We start from the raw sequence: 10072 nt of genomic DNA, 5'->3' as shown, positions 1-10072 counted from the left end.
AAAAGGATGAGATCAGTAGGGGTTGGAGTAAGTACCAGTGGGCATCCAGGAGGTGGAACCAATGCTGAAATTGGGGGACAGAGAGGATATACGTAGCTGAACAGGACCATGGAGGGTAATCCCAATGGAGGAGCAGTGAGGACCCAGGGCTGGTCACGAGCCGGGGAAATGTAGTTGGAATGGAAGTAGGAAGAAGTAGAAGAGATTGTCTTAGTTGGAAAGAGTTTCCCTTGAAATTTCTTTTTGCATGTAATTTTGCTAAATCAGATCTTATTTTTTAAATGAAGAGTCCAGATGTTAAAGAATTCTTAAGGCATATCTTTTTTTGAAAGTGAAGTAAAGGGTAACTAATCTTCCTTTATTTTTCAGATTTAGGTTTTGCTGGAATAATTTTTCCTTGAAGCCATGCTCATCTCTACCACATACTCCCAACCACGTCTTCAACCTGCCAGATCCTCTGGTAGGCTGGGGATTTCTCCTGTCTTTGCCCTCAGTTCCTTATCTGTGAAATGAAATGGTCCAAGTTGATTGTTGCTCAGATCCTTCATAGCTCAGAAATATTGCATGGTTCTAAACGGTTAGACATGTGAACCCTATTTATGAGTCTAAGAAGAAGGCCAGGAAAACACGATTCTGAAATGCCTTTGCCTGTGATAAAAGGATGCTCTGCAATTCCATTTGGGGATAAAAGGGTGAAGTAAAATGATCCCCTTGCTACAGAGTTAGGTCAGTTTTCTTTTGGCCAAAGAAGAGATTTGGCGTCTGAGGATAGCAGGCGATCTCCTGGGTTTTCCCCATGAGCATCATTAGGTAAATCCTGTGGCCATTTGACAGGAAAATGAGGTCACAGGAAAAGGGCAGAGCAGCAAGATAGAAAGAACTGACTGGAGAAACTAATCGAATCAGGCTTGATAGAGCTGATGCTGCCTTAGATCTCCCGTGCCTAGAAGCCTGGTTGGAGCTGGTCTGCCACAGATCCTGATTTAAGATACAGGCTGACTCATTCACCTCTTCTGAGTAGCAATTCAGCTGCATGCATTTCAATTACACGAGGCTTTGATGGTGCTAAGTAGTGGCAAAAGCCTGGTATCTGCTGAAGGGACCTGTGCCCAGGCATCCATGGACCCCCCAGGTAGGGCTGGTTCTGGGCCCCCAAGGCCCTCTTGTCCCTCTCCCTCTTTGCTTCCTCCTCATCCCTAAAGGCAGGAACAGCTGCTGCCAGGTGGGCTAGTTCAGCCCACTCATGTCAAGCCTCCCTGAAGCTGCAGGACAGCAGGAAGCCAGAGTGATGTGCTTTCCCCATCAGCACAGCCCAGCTGTGGTTCTGCACTGCTGCAGGCAGCCATGTTGACGTCTGGCTCAGAGAGAAGAAAGGCTGAATGAAGTCTTCTGTGTCTGGAGTTACCCAGCCCAGGTGGCTGTGGCCCTGGCAGAAAATGTGGGTCAGGGCTCGGCCACCCCAGAGGGCAACTAGACATTTGCTTGCCCCTGACTCTTTTTCTTTAATTTTATTTTTTTTTATTTTTATTTATGGCTGTGTTGGGTCTTCGTTTCTGTGCGAGGACCCCCTCCAGTTGCGGCAAGCTGGGGCCACTCTTCATCGCGGTGCGCGGGCCTCTCACTGTCGCGGCCTCTCTTGTTGCGGAGCACAGGTTCCAGACGCGCAGGCTCAGTAATTGTGGCTCACGGGCCTAGCTGCTCCGCGGCATGTGGGATCTTCCCAGACCAGGGCTCGAACCCGTGTCCCCTGCATTGGCAGGCAGACTCTCAACCACTGCGCCACCAGGGAAGCCCCTGCCCCTGAATCTTTTGATTTTTCCTTTTGGAGGATGAAGACAGTAAAAATCTGATTCTCAGAATGGTTTGATTCACCATAGATTTAATAAGGGCCTGCATCAAGGGTAGACAGGTGAGTACTGTGGGCCAAGAGGAAGAAGAACACAGTTTCTGCATTTGAAGAGTTCACAGTCTCCTGTGTGACATTTTACATGAACACATACTTTCAATGAAACGAGACAAGTGGCAGCGTAAACATATGCACAGGTTGCTATGGGAGCCCACAGGAAGGATCTTAGACCAAAAGGAGCTGTCACCTGACCTGTTTTGTGAAAGATGAGGAAGAGTCAGATAAAGCAAGTTAGAAAGAGAGTTCCAGGCAGAGGGAAGTGCACAAAGCATTAACAGCATGGAAAAACTGGGGGCTCACAGGCAGTTTGGTGTAGGGAGCGTATAAAGTGGAAGACAGGGCTTGAGAGACACACTGCTAGGGAGGAAGTCTGCAGCCAGGTGGGGGCAGGACTTGAGAGCCTTGGTAAGGAAACTGAGCTCTGTTCTGTAGGAGTCTGGGTAAAGAAACTATAAAGAAGTAATATGATAAAGTAAAGTAAAGAAAGAAGTTATAAAGTAAAAGTAAAAGTAAAGAAAGAAGAAGTTATAAAGTAAAGAAGTTATATGATCAGTTTGCATAGATGGATTCCTCTGGTGCATGAAGAGGATAAATTTAAAGAGAGTGAGATGAAAGGCAGACAGGTCCTTTGTGCAAAGGGATTGGTGCTCCAAGGCAGTAGTGGTAGATATAGAAAGGAGTGGGCAAGTCTGAGAAGCATTTAGGAGGTAAACTCAGAAGAACTAGAAGAACTTGATGATGGACTAAATATGTCAGGTGGGATGATGGGAGAGAGGGATTGGCCTAGGATGGCTGCCGGGTTTCTTGCCTGGGTGACGTGGGTAGATCTGCATTTCTCAAAGTACGTGCCTTGTAACACTGGACGTGAAAAGGTATTGTGTCAAGAGTGGCTATATCCTCAGATAAATCTGAGAAATGTGGGCTTAAACAAAAGTAAACCAGATCTCTTTACTATAGGACTTCTCAGAGCCCTTAATATGCTGCTACTGCTGCAAATAATAGTAGCTATCATTATTAAGCACTTACATGAGTTCCACTTATTATGTCTTTGAGCAATTTGGAAAGAAGGAAAGTCCCAAGAACACTGTTCTGAAACTTGAAAATAATGTGTGAGCAAGTACACAAATACAAACTAATAACGTAGTAATCTTGGTCACCAAGCAAGAAGCTCCTAGGGCAGGCAATATGAGCCAAAGGCACTGTGGGAAATGGGCGGTGCACAACTAAATATTTGATATCCATTATTTCAGGTTCCCATAACAACACTGTGGGGTAGGCATTTTGTACCTATTTTGCATGTGGGGAAACTGGGGCTCATAAAGATTAAACAACCAACCAAAATTGCCACACATCTAGTAAAGAGTAGACTCTCACCCTTAACAATTACATCACATCATTTCTGTGTGCTAATGTATATAGTGAATCTGCAAGGAAGGGAAGGGTGTAGCATGTTGTGTCTTCTGTTAAGCTAAAACAATAAAACAGCCAGTTATTTTACCAGCAAAATGGGTTTATTTAGGAACAGCAAAGGATTGCAATTCAGGACACGCAATCTGCGGAAACCACAGGCAGGTCTGGAGAACAAAGGAGAGGAACATTCTTTTATAGAAGAGAAGGGGGTGCTGGAAGGGGCTGTTATAAACAGAGTCCATTGGAGGAAACTGGGAGTCCTTTTTAGTGGTCGAGTTGTGACAGTCTCTCACTGGCTGAACTGTTGCCAGGCAAGGAGAAATTCTTCCTTCCTCCTGCTGGGTAGTAAAGTAGTAACCTTCTTCCCCCTGGAGATGAAAAGGTACATCTTTTCCTGTTGCGTATGCAATTGATGTTGAGTGGTAGGGTGTGAGAGCGCCCCCTTCTGGTCTCTTGACTCCATGTTAAATGACGCGTCTGTTTATTAATTTTCAAACTCCCAAACTTGTGACCACAGAACCCTGTGTTTATGGAGCATCTCACAGGATTAGTGGTACTTGGAGGGCATTTTGTGGAGAATAATGCTGTTAACGAAGATCAGGAGTACAGATAAGCGGGAAATTATATTTATGTAAGTCATGGTAATACAAGGTTGAAAGTTGCCATAGTAGGAATGTGGCTAAAAAGTTATAGAAATTCAAAGTGGGCCGAGATTACTTCCAATATCAGTGTTCAGAGAAAATGTTTAGTTAAAATGTTATGAGCTTCCATTAGCAGAAGACCCAACTAAAAATGGCTATACAAACAAATTTATTAAAGCCCAGAGGTAGAACAATTCCACTGTTGGTGAATTCAGTGGTTTAACATCATCATCAAAGATGCAAGTTGTTTGTTTTTTTTTTCTTATTTTTCTGCCTTGCCATTTTCAATATGTCAGATCATCCTCTGAGGCTCCAAGGTGGCTGGCACCGTTCCAGGTGCTGGACGCCAACAGCAGCACAGAGTACCAAGAATGCACATCAGGCTCTCAGAAAAGAGCGGTTGAAGAGGGAAGATATTAAGTGATGCTACTAAGGAAACATCTCCTTACACTGCAAGAAGAAAGTGACGCTTCCTCCTAAAAAGCATTTCCATCATTTCTTGAGTCCATTGCACATACAGACTGAACTGGGTAAAGTGCACCCAGACACAGTGCACTTGGGTTGAGAGAGACAGGCTACCATGAGCAAGCAGGGAGCTGGTGCTTCCCGGAGCCAAACCTCCTGTCCTGAAAGCTAATTGTGAGTCAGCGTAGGATGACAACTGATAACTTTGAAACAAGGGCTATCCCAAAGCAAGAAGCATCCTGCTGCAGTTGGCTTGGGCCAGGGGCATTGTGGGCCCAGAGACACAGAGATGATCAGAGTTGATTACCAGTTCCCTAGTGGATTGTGTGATAGACTATCACCTGGGGCCTCAGACAGGAGGTATGTTAGGAGTGGGCCTTCTGCCACTTCTCAAAAATCCTTGTGCTATCTTCATAACTGAGCAATCAAAACACTTCATGGTTTGTTATTTGACATATCTGGACTAGGTGAGGTCTATTTCTGGCTCAAACTGATTCTAAGAATCAAAATGAGCACAATTTAAGAATTCTGTCCTATGGAGGCTCATTTCTGAATTACAAAAGCACTTGGTACACTGTAAGCCCCCATGCAAATAGGAGCCTTGTTATTAGGAAGCATGTTGAATGAGTTCTTGGCATGCACTTTGGAGGACAAGAAAATGCACACAAAAAAGGGGGGGGGGATGGGAATCCCCTGGCGGCCCAGTGGTTACAACTCCGAGCTCTCACTGCCAAGGTCTCGGGTTTGATTCCCTGGTCAGAGAACTAAGATCTCACAAGCTGGGCAGCTCGGCTCCCACCAAAAAAAAAAAAAAAAAATATATATATATATATACACACACACATATACATATAAAGTGGGGTGGGGATTAAAAATAAAATAAAAAGAAAGTAAATGTGTAATAATTTAGATAATAGACAACAAAAAAAAATCTAAGAGAACATCTCTGGTGTCAGTTTTCTTGCAGATTATTTCTGTTTTTCTGTAGCATCAGAGATGTGTTAGAACGGATAGGTTCTCATTTTATGATGCACTAATCACAGTGTAATGGAGTATCAGGGCAAAAACAGTCCGAAGGCATCTCACACTGCAGCCTCTGGAACAGCTCTATTATCTAGTAGTTTGGAGTTTCAAGTTTTAAGGCAGGAGATGACAGTAAAAGTGTACCCAGTTAATATTTCATCTGCAAGTGTTACAGAGTGCTGAGAAAGGAGTGCTATGTTGAAGAGCAAACTTTTCAAATACAGAACAGTTCAACCTACAAAATGATATTGGAAAGAAGCTGCAGAGGAGTATGTGAAGGCCAAGGACCTAAAAAGGAAAAGCAGGCATGGGGGAATGGGGCTGGAGAGGCAACAAACATTTATGGGCATGCAGCTGCTCTGCTAAGTGCTTTCACATGTCAAAACATTTAATCAGGAAGGTATCATTTCAAGGCCGTATCAAATAACATTTAGACTTATAAAACAGAATTTATGTTGCAGGCTAAAAGCAATATCAAGTTCTGGAGGAAGAGACACAATGTCTGCCCAAGAGACAGATGTGGGAAGAACACAGCAATAGTTTGTCTCAGAATGACCCATAATAACCAATCACTGGCCAAGGTTATCAGGAAAGCAGTAGATATGCTGTGGTCAGAAGGAAAGACTTATTTGGGGCCTTATTAAACAGCAGGTGTTGCGGGATCTGGAGCATTTCTTTCTCCTGGTTTCAAGTTACTAGTGGAGGAGGCTATAGCTTCTTATTCCATCTATTCCTCTCTCTCCTCTCCAAGAAAGGAGGAATAGCTCATATAATTGATGAGCTTGGGAGAAGCTAAAAGTGCCCATCTCAGCCCCTTTCTCCTTCCTCTTTGGGGATCTGCCACCCCTCAGAGAACACACATCCTTCCATGGTACCCACAGGGGAGACTTGGAGACCTGGCACCACCATGACCGACTGGGGAGCTAAATCTGAATCAGGGATGCACTTTGGGGAATCCGTGTTGCTGCGCTCAAAACCCATGTCCTCCAAGTCCAACCAACCCTGTAGCAGAAATGCAGGCAATATTTTTATTACTACCTGCCTGACTCCTACATCTGTGTCTCAACTGTCTCTAAACTCAAGGGGACTGGGAGGGATTTCTGACCATTTCTGACCCTCCTCAAACCCCAATATCCAGAACTGAGGAAGAAGAACCAGAATCAAAACTTTTAAGCATACAATCAAATGTAGTAGGCTTTAACTTATTTTACTAAATAAAATTCTGATTCTATTGCCTTGGCATTCAAGGCCCTCTATGATCTGATGCTATAAGCAGATAGGGTAGGGGGTCCATAGAGAAGGAGAACCAAGCATGGCTTTCTTGACATAAGAGAAGCCACTTTTGGCCTAAGCCATCTTGTGATCTAAGTCTGGCCACAATGCTTGGCCTTGAGTAGGTGTCTTGAATAATGATCTTAAGGGAACAAGAGGACAAACTGTTATCAGGCAAGAGAAGTAACAAAAGCAAAGATACTAAATCAGGTGTAAAGACCCCCAGTTCTGTTTCAACGGTAAAGACTAGGCTGAAGGACTGTCTTGAGCTGTTTTGCAGAATTTAAACCCCTCTCAGGAGTTCAACCAGCAGATCAACTGTAACTTAAGGGATGATGATGTTGACCTTTTCTGACTCTTGACTTCTGTCAACTGAAGCTTGGACTCTTTCTACCGCCCAAGCCCCTTCGTGAATATGCATGTACCTTTAGCTTAAAACGTTCCCAGTTTTGCTGTTCAGGGAGACACTGCTTTGGGAAGGATCCCCAGTGATCTCCTTACCTGCTGCAAGTAATAATAAATCCCTCGTTCTCCTGATCTTTGGCTTGGTTGTGTCTTTTGGCTTGACAGCCACCAGGAGGTGAACCCAGTTTTTTGGGTAACAATGCCAACATATCCTTGCATGTGATCTAACACTACTTCCCCATATCACACCACCATCTGATAGCATCAGGCAGAAGCACGTGCAGCGCCTTTCTGTCTCTGTGCCTTCACTCAGGGTGTTCCCTCCAAATGGAAAGACCTTTTGCCCATTTTTTCATGTCTATATCTGACCCGTTCTTCAAGGACTAGCCCAAATTTCACCAAATCCATAGGTGCTTCTGTAGCGGGTTCTATTTAGAGGTTCCCTACCTGATAGTCACCCCCACTTTCTTCTTTTTCCACAGAAGCCCAATTTTTTTTTTTTTTTTTTTAGTTTGTAGGTGGCTATACACTTCAGATGAGGCAGCGTCTCTGACTATCTGAACCAAACTAGGTAGTGCCATTCCCCTTGCCAATGACTGATTTAGGAGTGAATGTGTGACTCGGTTTTGGACATGAGCCATTTAGAAAGAAAATGTCAAGGCTGGGAAAATACTTTCCACCTGATTCTTGATACTCTGGAAACATTGTGTCAAAACTCTTCCAACACTGGAAGTTTCTCTTTTAGCAGCATTTTAACCTTCCTCCTTTTTCTCTCTGTAAGACTGCTACCACCCTTTCTCCTTTCCTTTTTTTTTTTTTTGTATCCTTAGGGACATTCCATTTTATTCTTCCTTGCCCTTCCTTGACTTTCTTTTCTCATAAACTTGACTCTTGACTTTGTTTTACCTACCCAGCTACCTCTCACCAATTAAGTGTATTATAGTGAATTCTCTCCTAGAAATGTCTATTTTGGTTTGTGAATCCTTTGGCTCAACTCTCCTGCTTGAGAGATTTCTATATATCACACGTTCATATGTTCCACTTCTTGGATACCTTTTATTTCCTTCCTGTTACAGAAGAAATGTGCTGCTGTCTTCAAACAGGATTCACTTAGCTATTCCAGACCTCTATCTTTAACTTTACATCTAACAATGTCTAATCTTTCTTGCAATACAAATTATATCAATTCACCTACTTACTCCCTTTTTAATGTAAAGTACAAATGGCCAAACTACAATAAATAAATAATGTTCAATCTTGTTTAATATCCTGATTCTAAAAATTTGGTTTCATGGGTCACTTCATTACTTCTATTCCTTCTGCCACCGACCCTCCTGATTGGATCCCCCAACAAGGGTCCTTCTGCCCAGGGTTGCTCGGGCCAATAGAACGAGACTGAATTCAGTGCAGAAGCAAAGGAAAGCTTTATTTTTGGATCAAAGAATGGAGAAGTGCAAGCTTGAGCTCTAGAAGACACGCTCTCCCTGACAGGTGGGGCTTCTTTAAGGGATTCTGGTCTGCAGGGAGGGGGTGGAGTCCTTGCGGTCCTGCACATGCGTGTTGCTCACAGCTCCGCCGCCGCCGGCTTGAATCACAGTGTCCGGCACAGCTTCTGAGCAAGGGTTGCTGAGCTGAAGTGTCTGCGCAGGCTTTTCGCACAAGGAACGAGGAACTCCGGTCTGAAGTGAAGCGTACAAGGTCTCTGCATGCCACCCGCTATGAGCAAGTGACGCTAGACTCAGCGTAAAGGAAAAAAAAAAAAAAAAGGTTAGACTTTATTTTTTTTACCCAGGTTCCATTTTTATTTCTCAGGAATTGTTAATGGGCTCTGCCGGTGACACTTTAACTTTTGCCCAAGATTATGTTTCAGAATTTGTTCTAAAACCACCTTCCTGGTCTCAGTAGGAATGGCTCCCAAATCTTAAGAACCTGAAATCGTTTTCTCTTTAAGAGTTCCTCATGGGTTGCGTGTGGAGGTGTTTCTTCCTAATTCACATGGCAATCCTATGTTCATGGAAGTGGGGGAATGAACAGATTTATTAGTAACCGTAATTCACCAGCTTTCCTGTGCCCTTCTCCCCCTCCCCTGCTAGGACTAGGTAAAGGAGAATACACGAGCTTTCTTTTTCTAAGAGAGAGAATATTTAGAGATGGGAGCCCCTGGTAAAAGCTGGAGAAAGGGGCTAGGACTTAGCAGAGAAGCTAAGGACATGCATAGAATAAAAGTTTGGGTGAGAAGGAGAGAAGACCTGGAGAAAAAATTAAAGGGGAGGAGGAATGGGGCGGGGTGGGGGGAAGAGAGAGAGAGATTTGTGTTCAAGAGGCTCCAGAACATCCTCCCTCAGGAGAAAACTAGGGAGGGAATGAACAGCTTTTGAGAAGTTCCTGGGAAGAAATTGCAGGTAGAGTAAGCCCACGCACGGGAACAATGAGAAGTCCATAGTTCTACTCCTGGTACAATCTTTTCATCAGTCTCACTTAATATTAAAAACAAATGGAGGGGCTTCCCTGGTGGCGCAGTGGTTGAGAGTCTGCCTGCCAATGCAGGGGACACGGGTTCGAGCCCTGGTCTGGGAAGGTCCCACATGCCGCGGAGCGACTAGGCCCGTGAGCCACAATTACTGAGCCTGCGTGTCTGGAGCCTGTGCTCCGCAACAAGAGAGGCCGCGATGGTAAGAGGCTCGCGCACAGCGATGAAGAGTGGCTCCCGCTTGCCGCGACTAGAGAAAGCCCTCGCGCAGAAATGAAGACCCAACACAGCCATAAAAAATAATAAATAAATAAATAAATACAGTGTAAATGCTATGTAAATAGTTGTAACACACGGAAAATTCAAGTTTAAAAAACAAACAAACAAACAAATGGAGGGGCTTCCCTGGTGGCGCAGTGGTTGGGAATCTGCCTGCCAATGCAGGGGACATGGGTTCGAGCCCTGGTCCGGGAAGATCCC

At 44.3% G+C, this 10072-nt stretch overlaps 1 long non-coding RNA gene across 1 annotated transcript in view; it reads right to left on the bottom strand.

Annotated features, from left to right (window-relative positions):
- Window positions 1-270: 270 nt before the first annotated feature.
- LOC309625522 overlaps window positions 271-10072 on the bottom strand; it is an 84075-nt gene continuing 74273 nt past the window's right edge. The window contains exon 3 of the long non-coding RNA XR_014242561.1: window positions 271-8854. This is a non-coding gene — a long non-coding RNA (uncharacterized lncRNA). The remainder of the gene's footprint in view (window positions 8855-10072) is intronic.

Source organism: Balaenoptera borealis (assembly GCF_965194805.1).
Source record: "Balaenoptera borealis genome assembly, chromosome: 3".
Taxonomy (NCBI): domain Eukaryota; kingdom Metazoa; phylum Chordata; class Mammalia; order Artiodactyla; family Balaenopteridae; genus Balaenoptera; species Balaenoptera borealis.
Note: the sequence above shows the minus strand (reverse complement) of the source record. Positions and strands in the feature narration are given on the sequence as shown.